This window comes from Eubalaena glacialis, chromosome 2 (assembly GCF_028564815.1).
Source record: "Eubalaena glacialis isolate mEubGla1 chromosome 2, mEubGla1.1.hap2.+ XY, whole genome shotgun sequence".
Taxonomy (NCBI): domain Eukaryota; kingdom Metazoa; phylum Chordata; class Mammalia; order Artiodactyla; family Balaenidae; genus Eubalaena; species Eubalaena glacialis.
Genome location: NC_083717.1, coordinates 70,228,766 through 70,254,926, shown reverse-complemented (window position 1 = coordinate 70,254,926; position 26,161 = coordinate 70,228,766). Strand labels below are relative to the sequence as shown.

Below are 26,161 nucleotides of genomic sequence, written 5' to 3'. Positions count from 1 at the left end.
AGTGACATCCCTGGTGGCGCAGTGGTTAAGAATCTGCCTGCCAATGCAGGCGACACTAGTTTGAGCCCTGGTCTGGGAAGATCCCACATGCTGCAGAGCAGCTAAGTCCCTGCGCCACAACTACTGAGCCTGCGCTCTAGAGCCCGCAAGCCACAACTACTGAGCCCACGTGCCACAACTACTGAAGCCCGCGCGCCACTGCAATGAGAAGCCCGTGCACCGCAACGAAGAGCAGCCCCCACTTGCCGCCAACTGGAGAAAGCCCGCACACAGCAATGAAGACCCAACGCAGCCAAAAATAAATAAATAAATAAACAAATAAATAAATAATTTTTAAAAAAATAAAAAGAAATTTAAGAAATTTCCAATCTCCATATTTCAGGTTTTATTTGGAAATGCAAACAGCTAAACTGTGAGTTTATGTATGTATATATACTTTAACATACACATGGAAAATGCATTTTTACAGGGCTCAAAAGAGATATACTAGAAGTATATCAGAAACAGTATCTCTTACTTTACATTTTGATGACTCACTCTTCTCAGTGAAAATGAAGTATATATAGCACTAGCAAGAAAACCCCCTTGATACCTTTCTACCTCTTTTTTCTGCTGCTTTCTACTTGTTTGTGCTTTTTAAAAGAAGGAAGCAAGAAGAAAGTACCAAGAAGTTGTCACATACTTTAAAAAATAACAACAGCCATAGATGAACATATATGCAGCCCTTCTGAACTTAAGATTCCCCCATGTAGGGCTTCCCTGGTGGTGCAGCGGTTGAGAATCCACCTGCCAATGCAGGGGACACGGGTTCGAGCCCTGGTCTGGGAAGATCCCACATGCCGCGGAGCAACTGGGCCCGTGAGCCACAACGACTGAGCCTGTGCTCCGCAACAAGAGAGGCCGCGATAGTGAGAGGCCCGCGCACCGCGATGAAGAGTGGCCCCCGCTCGCCACAACTAGAGAAAGCCCTCGCACAGAAACGAAGACCCAACACAGCCAAAAATATAAATAAATACATTAATAAATTTAAAAAAAAAATTAGAGGGCTTCCCTGGTGGCGCAGTGGTTGAGAATCTGCCTGCCAATGCAGGGGACACGGGTTCGAGCCCTGGTCTGGGAAGATCCCACATGCCGCGGAGCGACTAGGCCCGTGAGCCACAATTGCTGAGCCTGCGCGTCTGGAGCCTATGCTCCGCAACAAGAGAGGCCACGATAGTGAGAGGCCCGCGCACCGCGATGAAGAGTGGCCCCCGCTCGCCACAACTAGAGAAAGCCCTCGCACAGAAACGAAGACCCAACACAGCCAAAAATAAAAAATAAATAAATTAAAAAAAAAAAAAAGATTCCCCCACATACAATCAAGTAACGTTCCAAAAATTTATTTGTAAATTGGTTGTCTGGAACTCAGAACATATTTTCCCATAAAGAAAGTTAAAAGAGGATGTGAGCAGCAGGAAAAAGATACTGCCTGAGGTGCCAGGGCATGAGCAGTGGGACAGAAAAAGCAGAGTATACAATATGCACTCGTGAACCAAGAAGAAAAGTAAGGTTCTCTACCAGAGTTTGAGGTTAGAAACCATGTTTCATTCATTCACCTTTGTATACTCAGTGACTAGCAAAGTACCTGGCACCTCATAAACATTCACAAACCGCTGACTGATGAGGTAATGAGGAAAAGACTTGAGTCAAGCAGTCCATCAATAGGTGGCACTGGCAACACAGAACAGTTAGGGTGTAAGACACAAACAGAAAAGAGGTTGGAGAGTAACGATGTGCATTAATAGGAGCATCCCCATATGGAAAACCATTACCAGGCTGGTGCTGGTAGCTAGGAGAATGCCTTCACCTGTATTATTGGCTGTTTCCATTATTGTGTATATTGCATAAGCACCGTATTTTCAGTTAGTTTGGCTAATAATGAATCATAAGGTAGTTTTTCTGTTGGGGCAGTGGTTATGTGGGATTTTCAGGATTTTCTCCTATGACTCTTGAAAATATTTTAATGTCATTTTAGTGATTATTAGAGTAATACTACTCAGAAGACAGAACAAAGTACAAACACTAAAACAGAAGTTACCTATAATGCTATCATCCAGAGATAATGTCTTTTAATATTTTATGTACTTCCTGCCAATCATTTTGCCATATACGTGATATATTATAAGTAATAACATAGTAATTCCTTATATTCTGATTTTTATCTCAAGATTATATTGTGCTTTCTCATGTTAGTAAATATTTTTTAAAATATGACTTTTAATAACTGCATTTACCACATAGATTAACCATCATTAATTTCACTAATCCTCTATTATATGGCATTTTAACTATTACAAATTTTTCACTATTATAGTAACACACTATATAAATTAATCCTTTCTTATGTATAAGGTTCTACACTGCTATTGTAGAATTCAAAGTGGTAATTATGATACACAGTAATAACTAATAAAGTAATAAATAATAATAAGTAATAAAGCATGGAGTGCTTGACTTCCCCCAACCCACAAATTCTACTGGGCAATAATCAGTAGGACACTGAACAAACAAACAAGAAAGGAAGAAATTTTATCAAGTTTTCTTCATTCTCTTCTTCCACACCTTGTAGGAAGGAGGAAAAAGTCCTGAAAGGTAAGTCTCTGATATCAGAGAGGACAAGAACAGCAAGCCAATCTTCCTGCTACAGCCACTTCTGTTTTCCACTTAGAATAAGAAGCCATCAGTTTAAATAGGAATAAACAAGATTTATAATATATCAAACATCTCTGTTTGTATTGGTGCTTAAATCTAGGTTTTCATAGTAAGTAGACTGCTTAGAAAAATTCTGCAAACAGAAAAGATAATGTAACTAATATCACTCAGTGAGAACACAGTTTTCTTTTACAATTCCTCCATGATTTTTATTATTTTTTGAATGAATTAGAAAATGTCATGTACTCTATTTCTTCCTTCTTATAGCCTCCCAATTATTCCAAATTTTATTCAAGCTGCCACAAATAGGTCAACAGCTCCAGGAGCTTAAGAATCAATAACTATTTAAGCCAGTGGTAATTCATGTGGAAAAGTTCAGAACAAATCAGCATCAGCTTCCTGGCTCTCTTGCACAAACAGAAAATTTATATCGCTTCACCAATTTTCAGAAGTGTAAATTTGTGTACATAAATTTAAAACTCAGGCCAAATTTTACTTACATTTATTCCCAGTACTGGGCTGCTGTCAAGATCAATTAACTTTCCTAACAAGTACATTCTTATAAAACCCACAATGAAGTTAAGTCTATGTTTAATCATTCAGAAAAAGAAAATTATGTAACATATAGTATGTACAATAATGACGATGATGATAATATATACTATTCTGGACTCCTACTGAGAGCTGCAGTTCAAAGGGAGAATGTGAAAATGAGGTAAAAGTTACCAAAAATGTTTAATTCTGGCCAAAACAAAACAAAGTTCCCGTAAAAGCGGCCAAATACAATCTTTTGTTTCATTATAAGTTCAAACGGGGTTCAAATAGCTCAGAAATTATGTATACCTAGGTTTTCAAAGGCTGAAATCCCAGTATCTACTCTAAACACAAAACTGTATAACTTGCCCAAGAGTCCTTACTTATTACCCAATCTTAGGTCCCCCGGAGACTACTTTTTACAATAATCTCAAATGTACTACAATAGATTACTGTAACCTGGGTTACGCTGTTTACAGGTGTCTCCGCCTCCTTCCCCCAAGAGGAGAGAAGAGGTAGACTAGGGCAAGCAGAAAATAGAAAGAGACCATATACACCAAACAACAGCTTGTAATCTTGTAAAATTGCTTCTTTTAAACTTGGACTATTATTTTCGTTAACGGATAATATTTTAAAGAACAACATATTCACGTAGTAATACAATTTCTGCCCTCACGGGTCTCTAGCTAGCTGACATGCGTTTTCTCCTCAGATAAATACATGCCTGTTGACTGATGCCTATCCTGCTGCTGCAAACAAGAAATAACTGTCCTATAAGACAAAACCCTTCTCTAAGGCTCCAGGCGTAACCATACGTTTGAATTAAAAGCACACTGGAACAATAACAAAAATCTTCCAGCACATCTGTCATTTAAAAGTACGATAATGAAAAGCTGTCGCTGCGACCCAGTTTTAGGTCACAAGCTTTTTTTCCCTCCCCCCCCCGAAAGCGGTAAACTTCAAAGGGAACAGTGGCGACCAGTAATTGTTTACCCCCTCCCGCCCCCGCCCCCCCAAAAAAGACTGGGAAAAAAACCCAAACTGGACAAGTTGTACGTTGAGCAGGTTCACGCTGGCCGGAGTAGGCTAGGCAGACCTCCGGGAGGAAAATCGGGCCTCTGGGGGCCCGCCAGGATCCAGCTGCCGCCTGTTTAAAACAGCGAGCAGGTGGGATTCCGGGAGGCCACCTCCGTCTTACGTAACGGGCTTGTCAAAATCCCAGCTCCAGGACCTCCCCTTTCACCGCCCCCGCCCCCACCCCCAGCTCCCAACAAGAGCCCCAGGCCAGCCCGGAATAGAAAATCCGGAATGAAAACACAGGAGTCCCCCCAGCATCCGACGCAGAGGCGCGGGTGCTACTCTCAGCACCGCCGCGCCATCCGGAGCAGACCCAGCTCTCGGAGGATGGCCAGGCTCCGAGAAGTCCCCGGGCGGAGGTCGCGGCCATCCACGCCACATCTCCGAGCCCAGCCGGCCCCGCTCCCGTGCCCGCGGCTGACACCGCTCCGGGCAGTGACAGCTCCACATGCCACCGCTGTCCGCGCTGCCGCCCCCACACTCACCTCACCGCTGGCTCCCTCGCGAGCAGCTGGTCGAGCTTGGAGAGCGGTGCCGCGTCCACTCACCAGCGGCGGCGGGACACGAAAGACTGAATGCCGCGGGGCTCCGAACCCGCTTAGCTCATCCCCAGCCCGGCGCTCCGCCCTGCGCGGCACCCCCGCCCGCCCAGGCCTGCCGTCTCAGTCAGACGGGACTCCCCCTCCCCTCGCGGCCGCCGCTGCCTCCGCCTCCTTCTCTGGTTCCAGCCGCCGCGGCCGCCGCCACTGCGATCGGCGCCATCTTGACAGTGACGGAGTGGGCGGAGGCGGGGATCGCGGCCTGTGAGCGCCAATAGCGGGCCAGGCCCTTGCCCGAGGGGGCAGGACAGGGACAGTTGAGGGTCGCGGGGTCCTAGCGCCTGATACTGCTATGGGCGTAGAAGGTGGGCGGAGCTGCGGGGCGTTCTCTCGTGACGCGCGGTAGAGTTGGGGAAGTGCGCCGTGGTTCCCCTTCGCGTTGGGAGATCCGGACCCCTAGGCGAGCGTGGGCGGCATACACCTTCCCTTCCCCTTTCACCACCCCGAGGGTCAGGGATCCGTCATGGGCCAACTGACCTGTTTCCTCCTTCCTCCCCAGCCGTCCCAGGAGTCCTGACATTGGCTAGCCAGAGCTCGTCGCGTCTGCCTGAGCGGCCGCTCCTCTACCAAGAGCACTCAGATTCCCCAAGAAACCCCCTGAGGGGTTAGCAACCACCTCTGGTAGGTTTCGGTCCCAAGATACTGAAGGTCAGGTAAAATGGGGAATTCAGGCGGGTTCTCTGAAAAGTACGTTGATAAAACACCTATTGTTGACTGAAGGGGTGTAGATTACATTGGATTAATGGGATATGGCCTACTTACACCTGGCTGTGGTTCCACCATCAGTGGCTGTTGGCAAATTGCCTCTGAAAAATGAGGATAATAAAGGCTGATTACTGCTACAGGATTGCTCTGAAGGTTAAATGCTATAATATATGTGAAGTGATTAGCATAGTACCTGAAAGTACTCAATGAATGTTCGATATTATTCCATGGACAAATGAAGGAAGAAATAGGACCCTAAAATGTTTCAAGTCAACTCTCCTAAATTGTGCAGAATAGGCTTTAATCCCTTGTACTAACCAGGTTTACAGCTCTATTTCCTATCTCCACTTCTTTCATTGTATTCAGTCAGTCAACAAACATTCACCGAAACTCAAACAGACACTGAGGGGACATACTGGTGAGGGAAGGAGAAAAGGTCTGCCTTCATGGAGCTGACAGTCTAGTGGGAAAAAGAGGGACAAAAGTACTTCATCACATTTTGAGGGAAACATGCTATAAATGTTATGAACAGAAATCTGGGAGAACAAATACCAGGATACCTTAAAAAAAACAGAGTGGTCAAGAAAGGCCCATCTGAGGGATGAGAAGGAGCCAGTAGAGAAATGCCCTGGGGAATTGTTTAAGGCAGAGGAAACGGCTGTGCAAAGGACCTGTGGTAGGAGGGAACTTGGCTGTTGGAACTAAGTGGAGTCCATGGTGCTGGGGAATCCATAGTTCAAGGAGGAACCTGCCCTGAGATTGGAGAGGTGAGTGTGTAAGCAAGTGAGGGCCCATTCCCCCAGGCCCTAAGAAGACATTAAAACAAGATTGGATTTTATTGTAATTGTTGCTGAAAGCTATTGAAGAGTAAGGGATGCCTGTTAGAGCAGGCAATTGGGAACAGTGATGTTTGGGTTATGACATCATATCTATATTTCAGGCAATATATGAGCCAAAGAACTGGATTTAAGGTAAAACAAAACAAAACAAAAAAACCTGGGGTTGAGCCTCTTCAACACTAAATTGTTCAAATTATATGTTCTGATCTTCAATTTCCTTATTGATAAAAAAAAAGTGTGAGCATCACATAAGACTGTATACAGAAAAATGCTACTTTCACTGAAAATTGTTAAATAATGTAATTTCTTACTGTTTTGTATGTCATGTATAGTTGCCTAATCAGTGCTATTTGGTAAGTACATTTATTGGTTTATTTAATTGATTACAAGTAGTAATCCAAATTGGTGATTCTTACTCATTTTTGCACAGAGTGCTACTAAAGAAAAGAATATGAACTGTTATAAATGTGAAGTTTACTGATGCTGTAGTTCCAAATGTGTTAACTGCTTAGCTCTGCACTTTCTCATGAAATTTGATATCAAGCCATGAATTTTTAAAAAACATTTTCATTGTGGTAAAATATACAAAACATAATATTTACCATTTTAACTATTTTTAAGTGTACAGTTCAGTGGCGTTAAGTACATTGTTGTGTAACCGTCACCACTGCCCATTTCCAGAACTTTTTCATCATCCCAAACTGAAACTCTGTACCCAGTAAATTATAACTCCTATTCTACTTTCTAAGACATGTATCTTTTTTTTTTTTTTAACATCTTTATTGGAGTATACTTGCTTTACAATGGTGTGTTAGTTTCTGCTGTATAACAAAGTGAATCAGCTATACGTATACATATATCCTCATATCTAAGACATGTATCTTTGAAAGGTATCTGGTGAGTACCCCCTGACACCCAAAAAAACCACAAAACGGCAGTGGCCTTGGTGATCAGTAGGATTGTTTGCTCCCATTGAAGGGTTTAATGGACCATACCATATAAGTTTATTATGATGATTATTTTTCTTTGGCCTCACCCCATGACTTGTGGGATCTTAGTTTCCCAACCAGGGATTGAACCCCGGCCCATGGCATTGAAAGCACCGAGTCTTAAACACTGGACCGCCAGGGAGTTCCCCCATATAAGTTTAGAAACCACCACCCAAGAAATAAGAGGAAGAAATAAGTGTAAGTTTTTAGCTCAGATGGCTAACACATCATACTACTAATGAGGAATACTAATATAGGATCAGTTAATTTTTAGCACTGAAAAACTGTTCCGTGACCATAAAATGTGCTCTATAGTCTTGTAAATGTGTGCTCCAAGATGACCCAAACAACTTGCCCCTCTATGTATAACTACTCTAAATGCGTATCTTTTTGATGCTATTAATTTTCATTAAAAAATAAGTGATTCCAGCTCTGGGTAAATTTAATTTTAAGAAGTACTCTTCTGTGAAGAAAAGGGCAAGAGAGAAGGAAGCCTATTTTTGCCACATTTCAGATAACCCAGCATTCCATAAAGTTATAAAGTTCAAAAGATCAAGATCTTGACCTGAAAATACTGAGTCGACCACTTTTTTTGTATTTTTAAGCACATCCTACATGCACCATTTTAACTCCACTAAACAAAAAGTTAAATCTCTTTTCCAGGCCAGACCCTTCCTCCCCGCTGCCCATTATCATTCACAGTGTTCTTATCCCCAATGTGAGGATATGGCTGTAGGCCAATCAGTGATTACAAGCGAGAGGTTATAGCATAAAGGCTCAAGAGGGAACTTTTGGGGATGATGGATATCTAGATCACTATCCAGATTGTAGTGATGGTTTCACAGATGTGAACATACATCAAACTTATCAAGTTGCACACTTTAAACGTGTAGTCCACTGTATGTCAATTATTTCACAATAAAGCTGTAAAAAAAAAATTAGAAATCCAACTGGGAACCTCCCATTCTTTCCCCATTGGACACAGATTTAGCCTTTTATTGGTTTTAATTGTTGTGAGATCTATCGGGTCAGTTCCTCTTTGAGGAGTAGCTTGGTGTATCAAACATTTGACTAGCAACAAAAAGCACTCTTAACTGGCAAACAAATTCACATATTTTCATCTACATTACAGAATACCAATTAAAATACTATAGACATATAATTGCAAGCACAGTTTACAGAATGGAATTCTAAAAAGTTTCAGAAGTTGAGAAGTTTTGAAGTGTTTTTTTTCTTAATCAAAGATAACACTTTCTGAAAGAACATACTAAAAAGCAGTAGAAAAACAATAAGCAGTATTTGACTGCATGCTCAGGAAATGCTTCTAAGTACCTCATCGCCCTTAACAGTCATATAAGGAGTCCTTTCAGCATATGTCACTATAGTCACAGTTAAACAAACTTGAACCCTAAATGTGATTTGGTCAAGGGAGTCTAACAATGCAGTCATGGCCAGATGGAAAAGTGTGGCTTAGAAATTTGGGCCCCATGCCATTTCTGAAATTATGTCATCTTTTACACCTGGAACTCTATCTGGCTATTTCTTAGAAATTATTTTTAAATGCTGTGGTTTGAACAATGCATGAAGGAAAACTATGAAACCAGTAACAGTTTAAAGCACTGCGAGCTCAAGCTGTTGTACCACCTAATCCTCTCCACCTGTTAAATCTATTCACCTTAATTGCTAGACCAGAAGTTTTTTATGTCTTTAAAGTTACCCATGTCTTGGGAAGAGTATTCTATAAAGCTGTTCTTGATATCTATCCCTTGTGGCTTCCTTATGGGTAAGAAAGCCTTCCACTAGGAATTTATGGTCTTTTAGAAAATCTTTGGATGTGTCCCAAAGCAGAACACGCAGTACCAAATTCTATTCATTGTGAGAAAGTGTTAGAATGACATTCCAGTATATTTAATCCACAAACTAAAATTTATTGGCAATGTTGTCAGATTATCATCTTATTTCTTATAAACACAAACCTGATGACATACTTTTCGAAGACAAATTGTCTGAACAACTTCCAAGAATAATAGTGAGAAATGTCATGTTGCAAATAACAAATTCGAAACCTGATACTTGAGAGGAGTGTCCAGGGACAGGAGGGCTGCCGCAGTCTGAGCCACTGTTCTCTCTACCCTCTTGGTGGCTGAGGAGTCATATCTTTGAGTCAGCACTTTTTCACAAATTGGAAAATTATCACCTCTCACCATCTTCCTCAAGTTAACGCTTTTACCTATCTCAACAATTCCTTCTAAATTCAACTTTTAGTTTTTAAATGATCTGCAAAAGAAAGTTATTTTTCTATAGAGTATCTTAGCTATCATTGTCCACAGTCAAGTATTTTCAGAACTTTTAACAAATTCACTTCAGTCAGCATTTATACACAAAGCACTATGCTGGGCACAGAAGGAAACGAAGGTAGATAAGCGCATATTAGAGGCACAAAGTATGTTCCCAGGCCATGTAACTTTAATAAAAATCAAACTATGAGAAGTTCTGCACTAGATGTTTAAACTCATTGCTGTTGGAGCTTAGGGAAGTTGAGATTGATTCTGAGTACGGGGATTGAAGTTGATGAATAGATGACATTTGAACCAATCCAGAGAGAACTTATACTCTCTATGCCTTAGACTTTGATGCCTGTGTGAGGGCATCATTGTTTGGGATGTGGGGGTGGGAGTGATACAAAATAGGAAAAGCTTTTTTTTTTGCTCTGAATCTTTATAACAGATGTATTAGAATTGTTCTCAACAAATGAAAGAAATGCTCAAAAATTGTTCCAGCACTTTGACTCTCTTTGGGAGTGGCCAAAGGTTCAAATAATTTGGAAGGATGGATGGATATCTGTGCTGACTTACAGGAAATATGAGTCAGCTCTTCTCATGTACTCAGCACTGTTGTTACAGCTAGGATATTTAGGAAACACGAAGCTGAACAAATCAGACACCGTAAGTCTTTTCTTTTTATTGATTGGCCCAGGCATGCATCCTGCAAGGGTAGACAACAGGGATGCCCTTTTTTTTTTTTTTAACATCTTTATTGGAGTATAATTGCTTTACAATGGTGTGTTAGTTTCTGCTTTATAACAAAGTGAATCAGCTATACATATACACATATCCCCATGCCCTTCTTATTGTCAAGGCTTAAGGAACCCTGCCAGCAAGGGGAGACACCTGCAATTGTACTTCTGTTTTCTTTATAATCCCTCAGACTAGGAGACAAACACATCTTTAGTCTGTACGTCTCTTCTACGCTTCAGGATTGTATATTCAATTGCCTCCAGACATCTCACTCCCAAGTGCGCCCGAAACTCAACGTTTTCAAAGGTAAACTCACTATTTGACCCCAAACCTGTTTCTCCTATATTCTCTAATTTCTTGAATAGTATTCACTATGCAGTAGTCACAAAAGTCAAAACCTGTGAGTAATCAACTCATCTTTTTTCTGCTTATTCCTTAACAATCATCAAAACCAGTTGATACCACCTCCTTAACATCAAGCATATCCTTCCTCACCTCTCTATCTCCATTCCTACTGACCCAGTTCAAACCCACATCTATTTTTTTTTTTTTCACTTGAAATTTTGCAGCAGTCAACTAATTGGATTCCCAATCTCCTGTCTTTTCTTCTTTATCCATCCCTCCCTGTGTTGCCAGGCTGATCTTTCTAAAGAAGAAATATCATTTGTTCCAGAGGTAGTTTGAGGTTGCTAGCTTCCTCTTTTCCTTTCTTTCTATTCTTGGTGGAAAAGTTCATCAGTGTCCAGTCTTGATGTTACCTAAGAGAAGCAGGGCATTAGGGCCTATTCCTGGTTCTCCCTGTCCCCTCTCCAGTATGTTGAAGACAGCCTCTCATAGGGAACACTTTCAGACTCATGACAGGAGGCTCTTAATGGAGAGAAAGCATTTAAGCCTCTGCTGTCCATAAGCACACGTGCATACAGACAAAGAGATGGATTGGTTAGTTATATCAAGGTAGTTTTATTAAGGGCAAAGTTAATCCAGAAGGGAAAAACTCTCGCAACTAGTTTATTCAGGATTTGGAGAATAATAGACTTTTAGTAATAAAGATTTAAATTTGAAACAAAGATCTCCAGAACCACTCCTAGGCCCTTTAATGTCAATATCACTTAACTATCTCCTAGAAACAGATATCCTTCCTCTACATTCTTGGCTAATAAGCCTGCAAGTTTTCATATTTGATTGTAACTATCTTAACCACATTTGAAATTTAATAAACATCAGCTTATTGATTTAATAGAATTTAGATGTTGTAATAGTAACTTGCAGAGTTTTAAATTATGCTGAAAGGGAAGCAGAAAGAAGTTGAGATGAGGCTCTCTTTTATTTGAATGTATTAGAACTGAAGTGGAAGAAAGGCTTTTGGAGAAGGCACAATAGTACTGGCAAACTCCTGCCGGCATGTGCAATGCTGTCTGGAAGGTAGTGAATCGTAGTGGAGAAAGCAGAGCCATAGAATCCTCGATGTCAGGCCGAGGAGAGTATGTAACAGTACCGCTGATCTTTAACCAATTCTGTGCTAAAAGGGAATGGGGAATTAGTGGAGTTATAAAAAAAGTGAAGACACATATTCTTCCATTTCAGATTTTCCTGGTGATCACACAGCACGAGGCTTTGTTTGCCACAAGTATTGTAATACTAGAGGTAATTAAGATGGTTGTCAGTTGCAAAGGAGAATCTCAAGGGTGGAGTTCAGGCAACACTGTAGGGCAGCTGGATAAGGGTAGGACTAAATGGATTGGATTATAGAGCGATTGAGGTGGGGCAGGCAATTAGAAGTGGATTTAAAATATATCATCTGACCCAGGTCATGATGGCTTTATGAGAATGATGTTTTCATAAATTGACTTCATGTTTCTATAACCCAGAACATAGGATTTTTGAGCAGGAACCTTAGAGATCATCTAGTGACCATTACATTTTCCAAAAAGTGAACATTTGCCTACTTGTGATTTGTCCAAGGTCATATACATCCAATAGTGGGAGGAGAGCGAGGACTAGAATCCATATCCCCAGATTCCAAGTACTTTGCTTTCTCTATTACGTAAATATTAAATCAGTTCTAAGAACTCAGTATTCCAAACTCCCCATGAAGTAAGCTGTATACATAGGAAAATTATTGGAGATAAAGAAACTGAGGCTCAGAAAGGTGGAGTAAATTTACCAAATCCCATGGCTGGACAAGACCAGAGCCCAGGCCTCACAATCCCTGGGCCAATAGGCTTCTACTAAACCATATTGCTTCAGAGTTTAAAAAAAGTGAAATCTTAAATGCCATGTGCCTAGGCATAGAATTCACTCTTTCAACCTACAGGTATTTTACTTTGTGCTGTTACCTGCTAGGCACTCTGCTAGGTGTCATAAAAAAGATTACAAGACTAAAAGATTTATTTTGCAAGACTAAAAATTGAATGTTACCTAATTATCAGGGAAATGCACATGCTTTTTGGTGGTTGATAAGCTAGCAGGAAGTAAGTCTTAATATACTACAGCATTAGAAATGTTTTCACTTTCACCAAAGGATTGGTTTCAAAGTCTCTACTGTATTACTCTCTACTGTATTTTTGTATTAAAAAAATCGGACAATACCAAGGGTTATCGAGGCTGTAGAAAAGGTGCAACTCTCATGCTCTGCTGGTGGGAATGTCAAATGGCCTAACCCCTTTGGAAGGCAGTTTGACAATATTTAGTAAAATTTAAAATGCATATACCCTACAATCCAGCTTCCATTTCTGGGTATATACTCTAAAGCAGTTTTTTTCAAACTGTGATTCATGATCCATTAGTGGATTGTGAAATCAATTTAAGGGTTACAATGAACATTTTTTTTTTACAGATGAAATAGAACAGAAATATCAGGGTAAGGATTGTTTTGTGAATTTTTGTGCACCACCTAGATTCTCCCTCTCCAGGACTGAAACATTAATTTCAGCTGCTAGAAGTGTTGGCAGCCAACAGCTTGTAGTTGAGTCCCTCTCCAGGACTCTCTCCAGGAAGAGAGCTATTTGCCCAAGGTCACACCTTCTTCCTGGGTGCAGCTGTATTCACTAACTGATCTATGCAGGTATATAAAGGCCTGATCCCCTTGCCCTAATTCAAAATTACTCTGAATAATCACTGCAGGCAATGTGGAATCAGCTGAGGCCTTTGTTGTCACTTCATTAGAGCCCAAAACTACCTCTGCCCACATTCCTGCTTTCTTTACTCCCCAACAGGTGCTGATACCGGGACACTCCCTCATAAACGTCTTGTACACAAATTTCTGTCTCAGATCTACTTCCCAAGCAACTCAGCCTGTGATGATATATGCACATATGCATGTACAGGATCTTAATGTAAAATTATTTCTCACCATGCGTATTGGCCATAAAAGCTTAAAAACTCCTGCATCTAGGGAAATTCTTGTACGTATGCACCAGGAGACACTATGAGTATGTTCGTTGGGGTATTATTCATATTAATGATGACAAAAACTAAATGTCCATAGTCATGCAATGGAATATTGTACAATAATTAAAATTAGTGAAATCTCAGATGTGGAAAACAAACTTATGGTTACCAGGGAGGAAGGGAGGAAGGGATAAATTGGGAGATTGGGATTGACATATACACACTACTATATATAAAATAGATAACTAATAAAGACCCACTGTATAGCACAGGAAGCTCTACTCAATACTCTGTAATGATGTATATGGAAAAAGAGTCTAAAAAAAGAGTATAACTGATTCACTTTGCTGTACGGCAGAAACTAACACAATGTTGTGAATCAACTATACTCCAATAAAAATTTTTGAAAAATAGTCAATCTAAGAAAAAAAATTAGTGAAATCTACTGACATCTATCAACAAGGACAAATCTCTAAAATAAAGGGATACTTACCAACTTTAGGATAGTGCCTACCTCTGGAGAAGGAGCTTGGGAAATGAGATGAAATTGGGACTTCAGCTGGGGCATTGTATTGTTTTTTAAAGAAGCGTCTAAACAAATATGGCAAAATGATAGCATTTATTAAATTTATGTGAGTACTTGGGGTTTTTTCACTTTCTGAATGTTTAAAATATTTTAAAATTGAATTTTGTTCAATGAATTAATACTGCAGAAAATCTACATTTATAAAAAAGCATTTTAACTTTTATTATCAGGAAGTAACGAAAGGACAGCTAACAAGGTCACTTCCTCTTACACAAGAAATTTGGTCAAAATTTAATGGCTCATGGAGTCCAGATATTCCAGTTATAACTGTTTGGCTGGTTTATTGTACATCATTTATGTTTTTCCCCTATTTTCATTACTACTAAGTTCCATGTAATAAAACAATACTGGAATCTTTTAGCAGTTCATCAATATGTGTGTTGTACTCTGTGAAGCCAAAAGAGGGTATTAAAAAATAAGCAGGGATATGTAGTTGACTATATAAATAAGATCATTCTGGCTTAACAGTAGCTTCACATTAGTGGTGATAGGTTTAAAGGAGAGAGGATGAGAAAGGACAATAGAAATATTATTACCATTACATTCCTGTGTCTTCACAACATCGCCTTTTGTATCATATAGGGCACCTAGAGTGCAAATGAAACTGGCCAAGTTGCATTAGAAGGAGGAGTTCAGTAAAGGTTAGTGTTACTATCCAAAAGCATATATAACAGATCTAAGGAAGAAACTAAAAAAGTAAGCCGAATAAAAGTGTGGTCAGTAGTGAAACTATAAATTAGGGTAAGAAGGGGTTGTGGCTTTGGGAGAGTCTCTGCTGGATTGTTTACTTGACCCTTCATTTTACTTACTTAGGTTTGTTTTTCTTTTTCTATAGAACATGTGCAAAATTCAACACTTTGCCTATGGAGATTTAATATGATTTACAAAATTTAATGCAGAAGCTTTATTAATACTTCAACTGATGCATATATTTAAGGAAAAGCAAAATTTTAGAATATTAGTAAGTCCTACGTATAAAAGCAATCAGTTTAAAGCAATCTTCATACCTTAATATGAGACCACAGTGAGTCTATTGATAAGGAACTACAGTAATGCAAAATAACTCTAAATGATGATACGTAGGGGTTTCCAAAGCAACAAGGCAGTTGAAACAAGCACATCTGGGGGTTAGAGTCTATTAGAAATAGTTGCTGATGAAAGTTTGGGGAAGAATTACTAATGCCCACCTCAGTCCTCAGAACTGAGAATTCCAAAGAATTTGAGTAACTGGACCTGAAGCCAATTTGGATACATAAGAATATCACCTAGACTGGACACATCTATGCTGCTAACTAAAATGGGTCAGAAAATATCTTCCAAAATAATTTGTTCTTGTCACTATTACTGCTTTGAATTGTGAGAAAAAGATTTATAGCTTGAGTAAGTGCACTGTTTATGAAACAAGGTTTGTTCCAGATGTTAAACAGTGTAGAGTGAGATCTGTCTACTAGATCTGGAACTAGAATAGGAAAGAAACTTGCAATGTATGTTTTCTTTGTGAAAAAACTGTGCCTTTGGACCATGGTTATTAGCTTATAGCTCCAAGGAAGCTTCATATTCAGGGCCTTAGAAACCTCACTCAATGTTTTTCTTTTTGACCTAGTTAAATTTCTTGGAATAGGAAGTTATGATGCTAATTTTTTCAGAACTGTGCAGATGCCCCCGAGAAACTTTTGTAAGGTCCTTCAAAAACTGTAACTTTAGTATAATCTATAAAAATTTTGAAACACTATATTGATACCTGAAACTAATATAGTACTGTAAATCAACTATATCTCAATAAAAAACTTTTTTTAATTAAAAAAATTTGTCAATTTTGAGGGAACAGGGAAAGGAATTCTTGTGTAGGATGAAGACTAGAGTAGAAGACCTGGAAGGACTGTCTATTTGTTTGGTCTTATTCACAACTGAGAAGCTATTAAAATATTAGCAAATCCTAGTCCAGGTTTGGGGACAGAGCGGGAAACCCCTGACCTTTTATTTTCAGTTAACCATCTCCCTTCCACTCCAAGTACAACCCAAACTGCATCTTAGTCATTCTCTCCTTCTTAGTATGTTATGACCAAGGCTATAATTATTTGAAGGACTTCTCAGATCTTTCATCATTCATGTTGTGAATATGTGTTGTCCCAGTTCTTCATTACATGGCTTATAACAACCTATGTAGTTGGGCAGAATAATTGTTAATTATCATCATTATTAAAAACATTCAGATGTCTCTACATATCTACACAGGTAGGGATTTACAAAAGAAATTCCACAGACATATTTTCTTTCTTCCATCAACCAAAAATAACCTCAACACAAGACAATTATTTTATTTATTTATTTATTTTTATTTTTAATTTTTTTCAGCCGAGCGGCGCGGCATGCGGGATCTTAGTTCCCCGACCAGAGGTGCAACCCACGCCCCCTGCAGTGGAAGCGCAGAGTCTTTTAACTACTGGACCGCCCAGGAAGTCCCAGACAGTTATTTTATATGACAAATTTTTGGTCTTCCACTTTTATCGCTAAACCCCATCGCAAACCCTGAAACCTCAAAAGGAATCACATAAGACTACATGCCTTATGGGTACTCAATAAATGATGATCAACTGTTGTTATTGCATTGGTCTTCGTAATTCTCATAAAGATGACAGTCATTTATTTAGACCATCATTTGTCCTTAATCCAATTTTGTGCTAAACTTTAGAGTCTCTGCAGAAGCCGCCTTAATCTTTAGTGAAAACGGCTCATTCAGGGTAGAAGCTCAGAGAATTTAGAATTTTTTGCTTTAAAAATTGGTTAACGGGGACTTCCCTGGTGGTCCAGTGGTTAAGACTCTGCGCTTCCATGGCAGGGGGCACAGGTTCGATCCCTGGTCGGGGAGCTAAGATCCCTACATGCTGCGCAGTGCGGCGGTGGGGGGACGCGGGGGTGAAATCAGTTACCTACTTTAAGACCTTCACATGAAAAGTTACATGGAGTACTCTTTCCCGTGATCTCTCTTTTTTTTTTTTTCCTGTCCTCTTTGGTTTACAACAGACACAGCTATGTTACAACCACACGGGCAAAGTTTTGCAACAGAATGGCCTTGAAATAGAATACTGCCCAGTTGAAAACTTAGGCAATCGTAATGGAATAAACGAAACGAAACGAAACGGTGACTGCTAGGCTTCATGTGTTTCTTCTTATAAGGAAAGCTATCACCTTTCTGGGAGAATGTTATTCTTTAACTGACCTTGTGCCTTGTCTGTATCAAAGAGTTCTCAGTTGCTGTAACATATAGTCATAGTGCTGCAACCAAGAAATAACCCTATTATCTACAAGTGCTGCTTTAGTCAGTAAAATACAGCTTCTGAAAATAAGTAAGTGCTACTACTTGATCACTACCATAGTGTTTCTCATTTCTCTTTAAAATGGTAAAAATTACTGAGGGCACATAAACCATTTAAAAAATTTACTGTAAATGTCTACATACTTGAGCTGCATCAGCAAGTGAATTAAACAGCTGCAGTAGTACTCTGAAACCAAAGCTTGTTTCTCGAAAATGTGTTAATCTCTTTTTGGGTTTTTTTTGTTTTGTTTTGTTTTGTTTTGGGGCTTTTTTTGCAAGAGACCTCATTACTCTGGCCACAGATGACTTGCTTGAGTTTCAGAGTTTTCTTTTTTTCAATTTTGATTCTGATATGAAATTGAAATGATAAATAAGCAACATGTGGGCCACTCTGATAGACTGAAAATTCTCCTTAGGCTGCACGTGGCTCATGATAACCGTATAATATGCTGTCATGCTGTCATTAGAACTGCTGATCTGACTCTCTCAAAACGTTTTGTAAACATGGGCTATCCAGTCAAAGCCAGCCTAATGAGAGTAATTCTTCCACATTTTTCTCCACTTCTAACATACAAGATCATTTTTCATGTGGAAACTTGAAGAAAGTTAAAAAAAACTTTTTTTCAGTAGCTGTGGGTAAATTGCCAGGGTTCTTATAAATGTCAAAAGCCAGTGGCAAACAGTTCAGTAATATGGTTTTCCTAACCACACAAAAGTATGTTCAGCCAGTTAATGGTCTCATGATCTACCTAACGGCTTTAATTGTATGACTGAGAGCACTATTTTATGATAATTAGGTGATAGCAAAGTCTCAGAAAAAGCATGATTCGGGGCAATATAAGATGCCAGTTTCCTTTGGTCCTTTTATTTATTTATTTTCCTGTAGAAGTTTCTTGGGTTAATAACTGGTTGGAATAACTTACTTTAGTTGACCTTGGGGTTGGTTGAATTGCTCTAGGAATTAAGATTTTTATTAAGTAGTTTAATAGAAGCTCATACACTATATAAGCTGTTATCAACACACTTAAATCCTTCCTTATGTAGCACTCGAACCTGTGAGATGTTGCATGAAATTGTCTTCTCTTAATCTGTTTCGTAATTAATTAGTGAAAAGTCATTGTTCACCTGTGTAACAGAACGAAAACGATGGCTTAATTTTGACCTGAAAAATGAAGAATTTCTTAGATTTGTGGCAGTGCCTACGTGGCACAACAAAAAGTGGGGATTTGGTTTGCACTCAGTTCCAGTTATTTTGAGAAATGGGGAAAACTAGTTGGGACTGTGTGGTATAAATTATTTAGTTTGGGTTAGACTCTTTGGGTTTGACTCCTTACATTAAAATATATATATATATCATTGCTCAAAGAATGTGGCAACATGTTCCATGTTGCTGATGATTCCTGTCAGAAAAAGAAAGCAAGGGAAGCAGCTATTATAGTCTTCAGCAAGAGTAAGCGAGCATATTTCTCTTACATGCATTATAAAGCAAATGTAGTCATTTAATTTGCAGGGAAGAATAAACCATCACACACTATGATTTCCATATTGCTTCTCATGGATTGAGGGAAAATTTTATTTGTAACTTTATCTTCATTTCAAAGTCCATTGATACAAAGGGGCTGGAATTCAACTCTTTTACAAGTTAACTATGATTCTTTAGCTAAAAATTTCTTGGCTTGGCCTTAGATTTATGGTTCAGATTATTCTTGGGCTGCTGGCTTGATTCAGAAAACCAAGCACCCTGTACAACTCTGAATTAGAAATCTCAAAAAAAAATTCCTACTTTCCTAATTATACTGTATTTTATAAGAAGATTACTTGTTCTAAAATTAGCCCTCTGATGATGGCAAAACAGCTGGATGCAAAGTGAAAAATTCAAGGACTCATCTTGCAGTTTCAGACATACAATTTCAACCACCGGTTTGATTCTTAACCTCCATATGTTTTGCAGTTGTATAAAATACACAAAACTATGGTACATTAAAGTATATTTATTTAAGTCTGGTGTGTATTGGTGTTTATTTCCTGCTATATGTTAGCAATCTAAAAATAGAAATACTGTTCACTTTTTGATAAGGTTTTGTACATAATCTTACAAGGGTTTTCGGAATGAGAACTGAACTTGCTTTTTCATGAGCAAAGTTTGCCCTTGGCCAACAGAGGCTGTCAGAGACCCTGTTAAAGTTTTACTCAATCTGACAATCTTTGTCTTAAAAAAAAAAAAAAAAAAGTTATTTAACATACAGTAAAAATAAGTTTTGGCAAATGCATAGTGTTAAAACTACCACTACAATCAAGATATGGAATGTAGCCCCCCAAAATTCCCTTGTGCTACCCTGTTGTGGTCAGAGCCTCACCCCACCCTTAACCCTAGGCAACCACTAATCTGTTCTCTGTTCCTATAGTTTTGCCTTTTCAAGAATGTCATATAAATGGAATCATACAATATGTACTCTTTTGAGTCTGACTTTCACTAAGCAAAATGCTTTTGAGATTCATCCATGTTCTTGTGTGTGTCAAGAGTTTATTCCTTTTTTATTGCTGAAGAGTGTTCCATTTTATGGATGTACTTCAGTTTATCCATTCCCCAGTTGATGGATATCTGGACTGTTTCTAATTTTTGGTTATTACATGTGAAGCTACTGTAAACATCTGTGTTTAGGTTTTTGAATGAACATAAGCTTTAATTTCACTCTGGTAAATGCCAGGGAGTGATATTGCTGCCTTTGTGGTAATTCTATATTTAGCTTTATAAAAAACTGCCAAATTGTTTTCTAGAGTGGCTGTACCATTGTGCATTGGCCCGCAACAATGTCTGAGAATGCATGAAAGAATTCAGTTGCTCCCTGTTCTCACCAGCTCTTGTTATTATCAGATTGTTTCATTTTAATTATTCTAACAGGTGTTTGGAAGTATCTCATTATGGTTTTACTTTATATTTCCCTAGTGACAAATGATTTTGAACAGCTTTTCATTGCTTATTTGCCATCCATGCCTCTTCTATGGTGAAGTAAATATTTTTATTGGGCTTGTTTATTTTTTCTTATTATTGAATGTTGAGAGTTCTTTATATATTCTAGACACACATCATTTGTCAGATATGTGATTTGCAAATATTTTCTTCCTGTATATGACTCATCTTTTCATTCTCTCAATTGTGTCTTTTCATTCTCTTAACAAAAAATTTTCATTTTGATGAAGTCCAAATGATCAATTTTTCTTCTACGGATCATGTTTTTGATGTTGTGTCTAATTACTCTTTGCCTAACCCAAGGTCACAAATATTTTTTCCTATTATTTTCTTCTAAAAGTTTTATTTAGGTCTGTGATCCGTTTTGAGTTCATTTTTTGTATCAATCTTTATCTTTTAATTGGAGCATTTAATCCTTTTATATTTAATGTAATTACTAATATATTTGAATTTGTACCTTGTTTTGTGCTGTCCACTTGTTCTTCTGGTTCTATTTTTATTTGATTTTTCACCTTTTTGAATTTTTTTTCTCATTTCAAATTTTCCCCCTCTGCTAGTTTGGATTTTATGTTCAGTTTGTTTTGTTTTGTTTGTTTGTTTGTTTTTCATGACTAGTCAACAGTGCTATTTAAAGTGTGAACATCAGTATCAAGCTGGGGGCTTGTTAGAAATGTAAATTCTTGGGCCCACCTCAACCTAAATCAGACTTGTGTTTTAACAAGCCCTTCAGATTATTCTGATGCATGCTAAAATTTCAGATGCACTGAAATTAAAACATACATATTTATCAAGGTTTACCCTTCTCCCAGGCAGCAAGCACTTTTACATACTTTAATTCCATATACTCCCCTCCAAGTTTTATGTTACTGTTGTATTTTAAATCTTTTTTTAACCCCAGAAAACATTATTCTTGTTCTATACAGTCAAGATTTGTTTAGCCTTACCCATTTTTACCACTTTCTTTGCTGTTCATTCATTCTTATTTTTTAAACCTTTCACCTGAGATCACTTTCTCTCTTAATTAAGAACATTCTTTAGAATTTCCTTTTATGAACATCATGGAAGCAAACTCACTTAGCTTGTCTAAAAATGTCTTTTTTTTTTTTTCATCTTCTTTTTTGAAAGATATTCTTTTGGGGGGCAGATTTCTAAGTTGGCAGTTATTTTTTTCTCCTGAAGGGATTTAGAAGTCTGCTTCTAAGACGGTCTCTTTGTCTTTGGTATTCTGCTGTTTCACTATGTTGTGTTAAAGTGAAAATTATTTTTTGTTTTGTTTTTAATTCTGCTTGGAATTTAGTTGACTTCTTAAATCTGTGGTTTGAAACAGATTGGTCCTAGAAAATTCTTAGCTATTGTCTCTTCAAATATTGCCTCTGCACCATTTTCTCTTTCCTTTCTTTCCAGAACTCCACAATTAAACGGATGTATGTCAGAATGTCTTATTTATCCTCCATATCTATTAACTACTCTCTCAAGTTTCCTTTCTTCTGTTTCTCTTTGGTGTATGCTGGACAATTTCTATCATCATAGTCATATCCTTTGGTTTACTAATTTTCTCTTCACTTGTGTCTAATTTGCTGTTAAACCTGTCCATTGTGTTATTGATTTCGGTTACTGTGTTTTTCATTTCTAGAAATTCTATTTTTGAAAAATCTACTAGGCTATATTCTATAGTTTCTTATTTTGAATAGGTGTTTTCCACTTTTTTATTTCTTCAAAAAATAAAACATAGTTATTTTACCTTCTGTGTTTCATAATTCAAATATCTGAATTCTTTGTGAGAGTTTTCTGTTGTTTCTCTTGGATATTGTTTCTGCTGGTCCTCACTCAATAGTAACTTAAGTCTTGGGGTGCTTAGTGTTTGTTACTGTAAGCTGCTCATTTTCCTTAGAAAATCATTTATGTATTATTGAAGTACTTTCCTCCAGAGAAGATTTGCATTTGTTTTTTTCATATACCGGGGCCTACTCAACTTATAGTGATGGGTTTTCTTGGACCTATTTTGGCTATATCACGAGGTTACAATCTTTCAGGGACAGAATTTTTTGGTCTTTGGTTTTGCTTAGCACCACAGGAATTTTCCTTGCAGTCTTCAGGATGATTGGGTATGTAGGTTTTTTTTCATCCCTACCTAAAGGGTCCAAGCTTTATTGGGAGAGAGGTCTCCTATAGGATTCTCCAAGGCCTAGGCTTTACCTTCTGTCCCACCCCCCACTCTGCACCCCACTAAAGCCAAAGCTGAAGTTCACCAGCTTGAGCAAATGCCTTTAGGGCAAAAGTGATCTCAGGACACGATTGAGCAACTCCAGGGGCATCATTTCGGTGAATAGGATGCAAATGGTGCCTCCTGGTGTTCTACACCTGGACAATGTTGTCCATATACCTGTCTGGTTTCCTACTTTACTCCTCTGTGAGTTTATAATTCCTAGCTTTCTAGTCCATGTTTCAGTGCTTTTAAGAGGTTTAGGATTTTTTTTTTTTTAATTCAGCTTTTTAAATTGTTTCCAGGGAATTCCCTGGTGGTCCAATGGTTAGGACTTGACTCTTTCACTGCCGGGGCCCGGGTTCAATCCCTGGTCTGGGAACTAAGATCCTGCAAGCTGTGTGGCATGGCCAAAAAAAAAAAAAATTGTTTCCACTATGAAGGGCAGTCTGAATGTCTAGCCTACCATATGCCTGGAAATATAACTCTCAAAACTCAACTTTATATACTCTACAATTTATAGAAATATCTGATAGCCTAATTTGTTCAAATAATAATTACCCCCCCCTTTTTTTTCTGGCACCAAAGCTTTAATTAGGAACAGTTCATTGGAATTATAAAGAATCTGTAGTCCCTGGTACTTAACTATTCCCTCATGAATATTACTAATAAATGTATTGGATTTACGTTGAAATACAAAAGTAGCTTAAAGGTTTAAGAGTGACCACAATTTTTTTTTAATGTTTCTCAGAAAATGAGTATATTAAACTGGAATCATGTGTGTCAGTTGCATAGAAAGTGTGGCGTCTCCATAGTTACATTAAACACAACGAGTACAAAGGGGAAATGTCTTCTGGTGTTGATAAGCTAAAAGGAAGTGAGTCTTGTACTAGATTATACGGAATGTTTTTAAGCTTTCGCTCAAGAATAGAAGGTTTCAGGTCCTCCTGTGTTACCCCTTGCTCAAACCTAAGTAAAAGTAGTTATGGAAAAAACACGTGTGTAGTCAATGCTAAGACTCAGTGTATTGATGTCATGTAGAAAAACGTGATGCAGAGATCCTTTTTTTGTGGCTTATTTAATTCTCTCTGTTATTTATAGTATTTGCTCTGAAGCATAACTCAATAAAATTCTAGCAATTAAAGGGAAAGAAAATCTATCTTAGCCAAATATTATATTAGCCTGACTCCCCATTTGGAAAAAATTATTTTATAACATACCAAGTCAGCCTTGGAGACCACAGAGTCCATTTGTGTCTGGCTTGTAGTGGCTATTCAATAAATGTTTGTTGAATCAATTAATTAATGGACAGTATATAATGGGCAGTTGTAAAGAAAGCATGCAGTGGCTAAAATGTTGATTGGGTCAAAATATGGGAAGAACACTAAGAAGGAAGATTCCTGGGATTCAGTCCTCATTCTAGGGCCCCATAGTGCTATAGCCTTGGGTAATTCTGTGTCTTCATCACTTGCCATACTCTTGGGTCAAACTGCATTGCAGCTCCCTGTACATGCTGCATGATTTCCCAATTCAGTGTCCTGTCCTTACAGTCATCCATCTAAAATACCTTCCTCCATCACTGCATGACTAAACCTACCTAGCTATGTCATCCTACTTCTTAATACAAATACTCCCCTACCAAGCTTCCCTGACACCACCCCAGGTGGAAGTTACCTTTCCCTCTGATCTCACACAACACTTTTTTCTCTTTTAACTCAATGGTGTCATTTAACACTTTATAGCTTATATTGTGATCTTTTATGTAGATATCTATACTACACTGCTTCTGGTAGGCTGGAAGTTCATGAGGGTAGGGCTCATTCCTGCTATTTTTTTGTAGTCCCCCCATAAAACCTAGAAAAGTACATTGAAGATTATATGTACTCAGTTACTGTCTGCTAAATCTGAAAATAGAGAATGATAATGCTTTTCTTGCTAATGAGGGACGTCTGTGTCAGATGATAGCTTGAGGCCATTTGCAACTTTTAGACCAATGATCGTGGAACACTGATGGGGAATGCTGGATATGAATAAGTAAAGAAAATTGTGTAAGTTATTTATCCATTAATGGGAGAAGAAAAGAGAATACTTGGATAGATCAGAGCCCATTTAAAAGCAGAGAGAGCCCATTTAAAAGAAGAGGGAAATTGATGATGCAAGAGTAGAAAGTGACACGAGCAGTAGAGATTATTCTAGTCTAGTCATTTTAAAAGTTCTTTTCTCAACTGAATTTTTTATACATACACCTGTGTACAGCTGATATATTATGTACCTAATTTTGAGAGATTCCCTGAGGAACTGAGCCAGACAGTAGATTGCATTTTTAGAATGTAGTTAACAATCTCACAGACATAATGTTGAATGAGAGAAAGCAAACACAAAACAGTCCATACTGTATGATTCCATGAAGTTCAAATCCAGAATTTTTCAAACTTCAAAACTAATTTCTGGTGATAGAAGTTAAAATAGTGGTTGCCCTTGGAGGGTGGTGACTAGTACGGGGCACAGAGGGTGTTCAGAGGTGCTGATAATTCTCTGTATGGTGTATGCACATGTAAAAATGTTTTTAGTTTATATGTAAGATTTGTGCACTTTATTATATGTTAGTTATACATCAGTTTTTTTAAAAAACAGATTGCAGTTAACAAATCTGTTTGCCCCATGAGTCACCGATGATCAGGTTAAGGATAAATCCAAGCTATGCAGTGTGTTTCCTGGAAAAATGAAGCACACTTTTAAAATTCTAGAGTTTTCTTGGCAAACCTGTGACCAGATGGCCCTCATAAATAATGCATCAAAATATGGTTAGAAATAGAAGAATTTGTGATGTGTGATAAAATGAAAGAAATCAATGATCATATGGTTTACTCATTTTGACTTTCATTGTGGTTTTTCTGGAAGAGCCAGGATCACCAATAAATTGTCACACACTAAGAATGGAATAAGTACCGCACGAGGAGACTTGCTAGCTGTGAAACCTTGAGTAAGTCACAGGCTTTCTGGACGTTGGATGCTTCCTCTGTTAAATGGAAAAAATATTTTATCTGTTCAAAGATAGAGGACAGGATCAAGTGATCTCTTAAGACTCCTTCCAGCTCTTCAAATCTTTGGCTTATGGAAGTTGGAACTATAAAGAACAACTCGGGTTAAAGCTTTCACGCTATTGGTAGTAGGATGGGAAAATAAATCACTTTAAAAATCTGTAATAATAGGTAACAAAAAATGTAAGTGGAACTGGAATCAT

The 26,161-nt window shown here is 38.3% G+C and overlaps 1 protein-coding gene and 1 long non-coding RNA gene across 10 annotated transcripts in view; one reads left to right on the top strand and one right to left on the bottom strand.

Moving 5' to 3' along the window:
* The window catches only part of DENND4A (DENN domain containing 4A), a 134,207-nt gene extending 129,153 nt beyond the window's left edge, over nt 1-5,054 (bottom strand). For 4 of the 5 annotated variants that reach the window (XM_061180166.1, XM_061180165.1, XM_061180169.1 and 1 more), the window contains exon 1: nt 4,788-5,054. The gene's annotated coding sequence lies outside the window, so the exon portion shown is untranslated. The remainder of the gene's footprint in view (nt 1-4,787) is intronic. The other variant, XM_061180167.1, reaches the window with a different exon arrangement.
* Nucleotides 5,055-5,058: 4 nt separating this feature from the next.
* Nucleotides 5,059-26,161, top strand: part of LOC133084099 (uncharacterized) — a 58,789-nt gene continuing 37,686 nt past the window's right edge. For 2 of the 5 annotated variants that reach the window (XR_009699377.1, XR_009699380.1), the window contains exons 1-2: nt 5,134-5,206; nt 5,401-5,522. This is a non-coding gene — a long non-coding RNA (uncharacterized LOC133084099). Of the gene's footprint in view, nt 5,106-5,133; nt 5,207-5,241; nt 5,308-5,400; nt 5,523-16,782; nt 16,925-26,161 lie in introns of those variants that run through there. The other 3 variants (XR_009699378.1, XR_009699376.1, XR_009699379.1) reach the window with 3 other exon arrangements.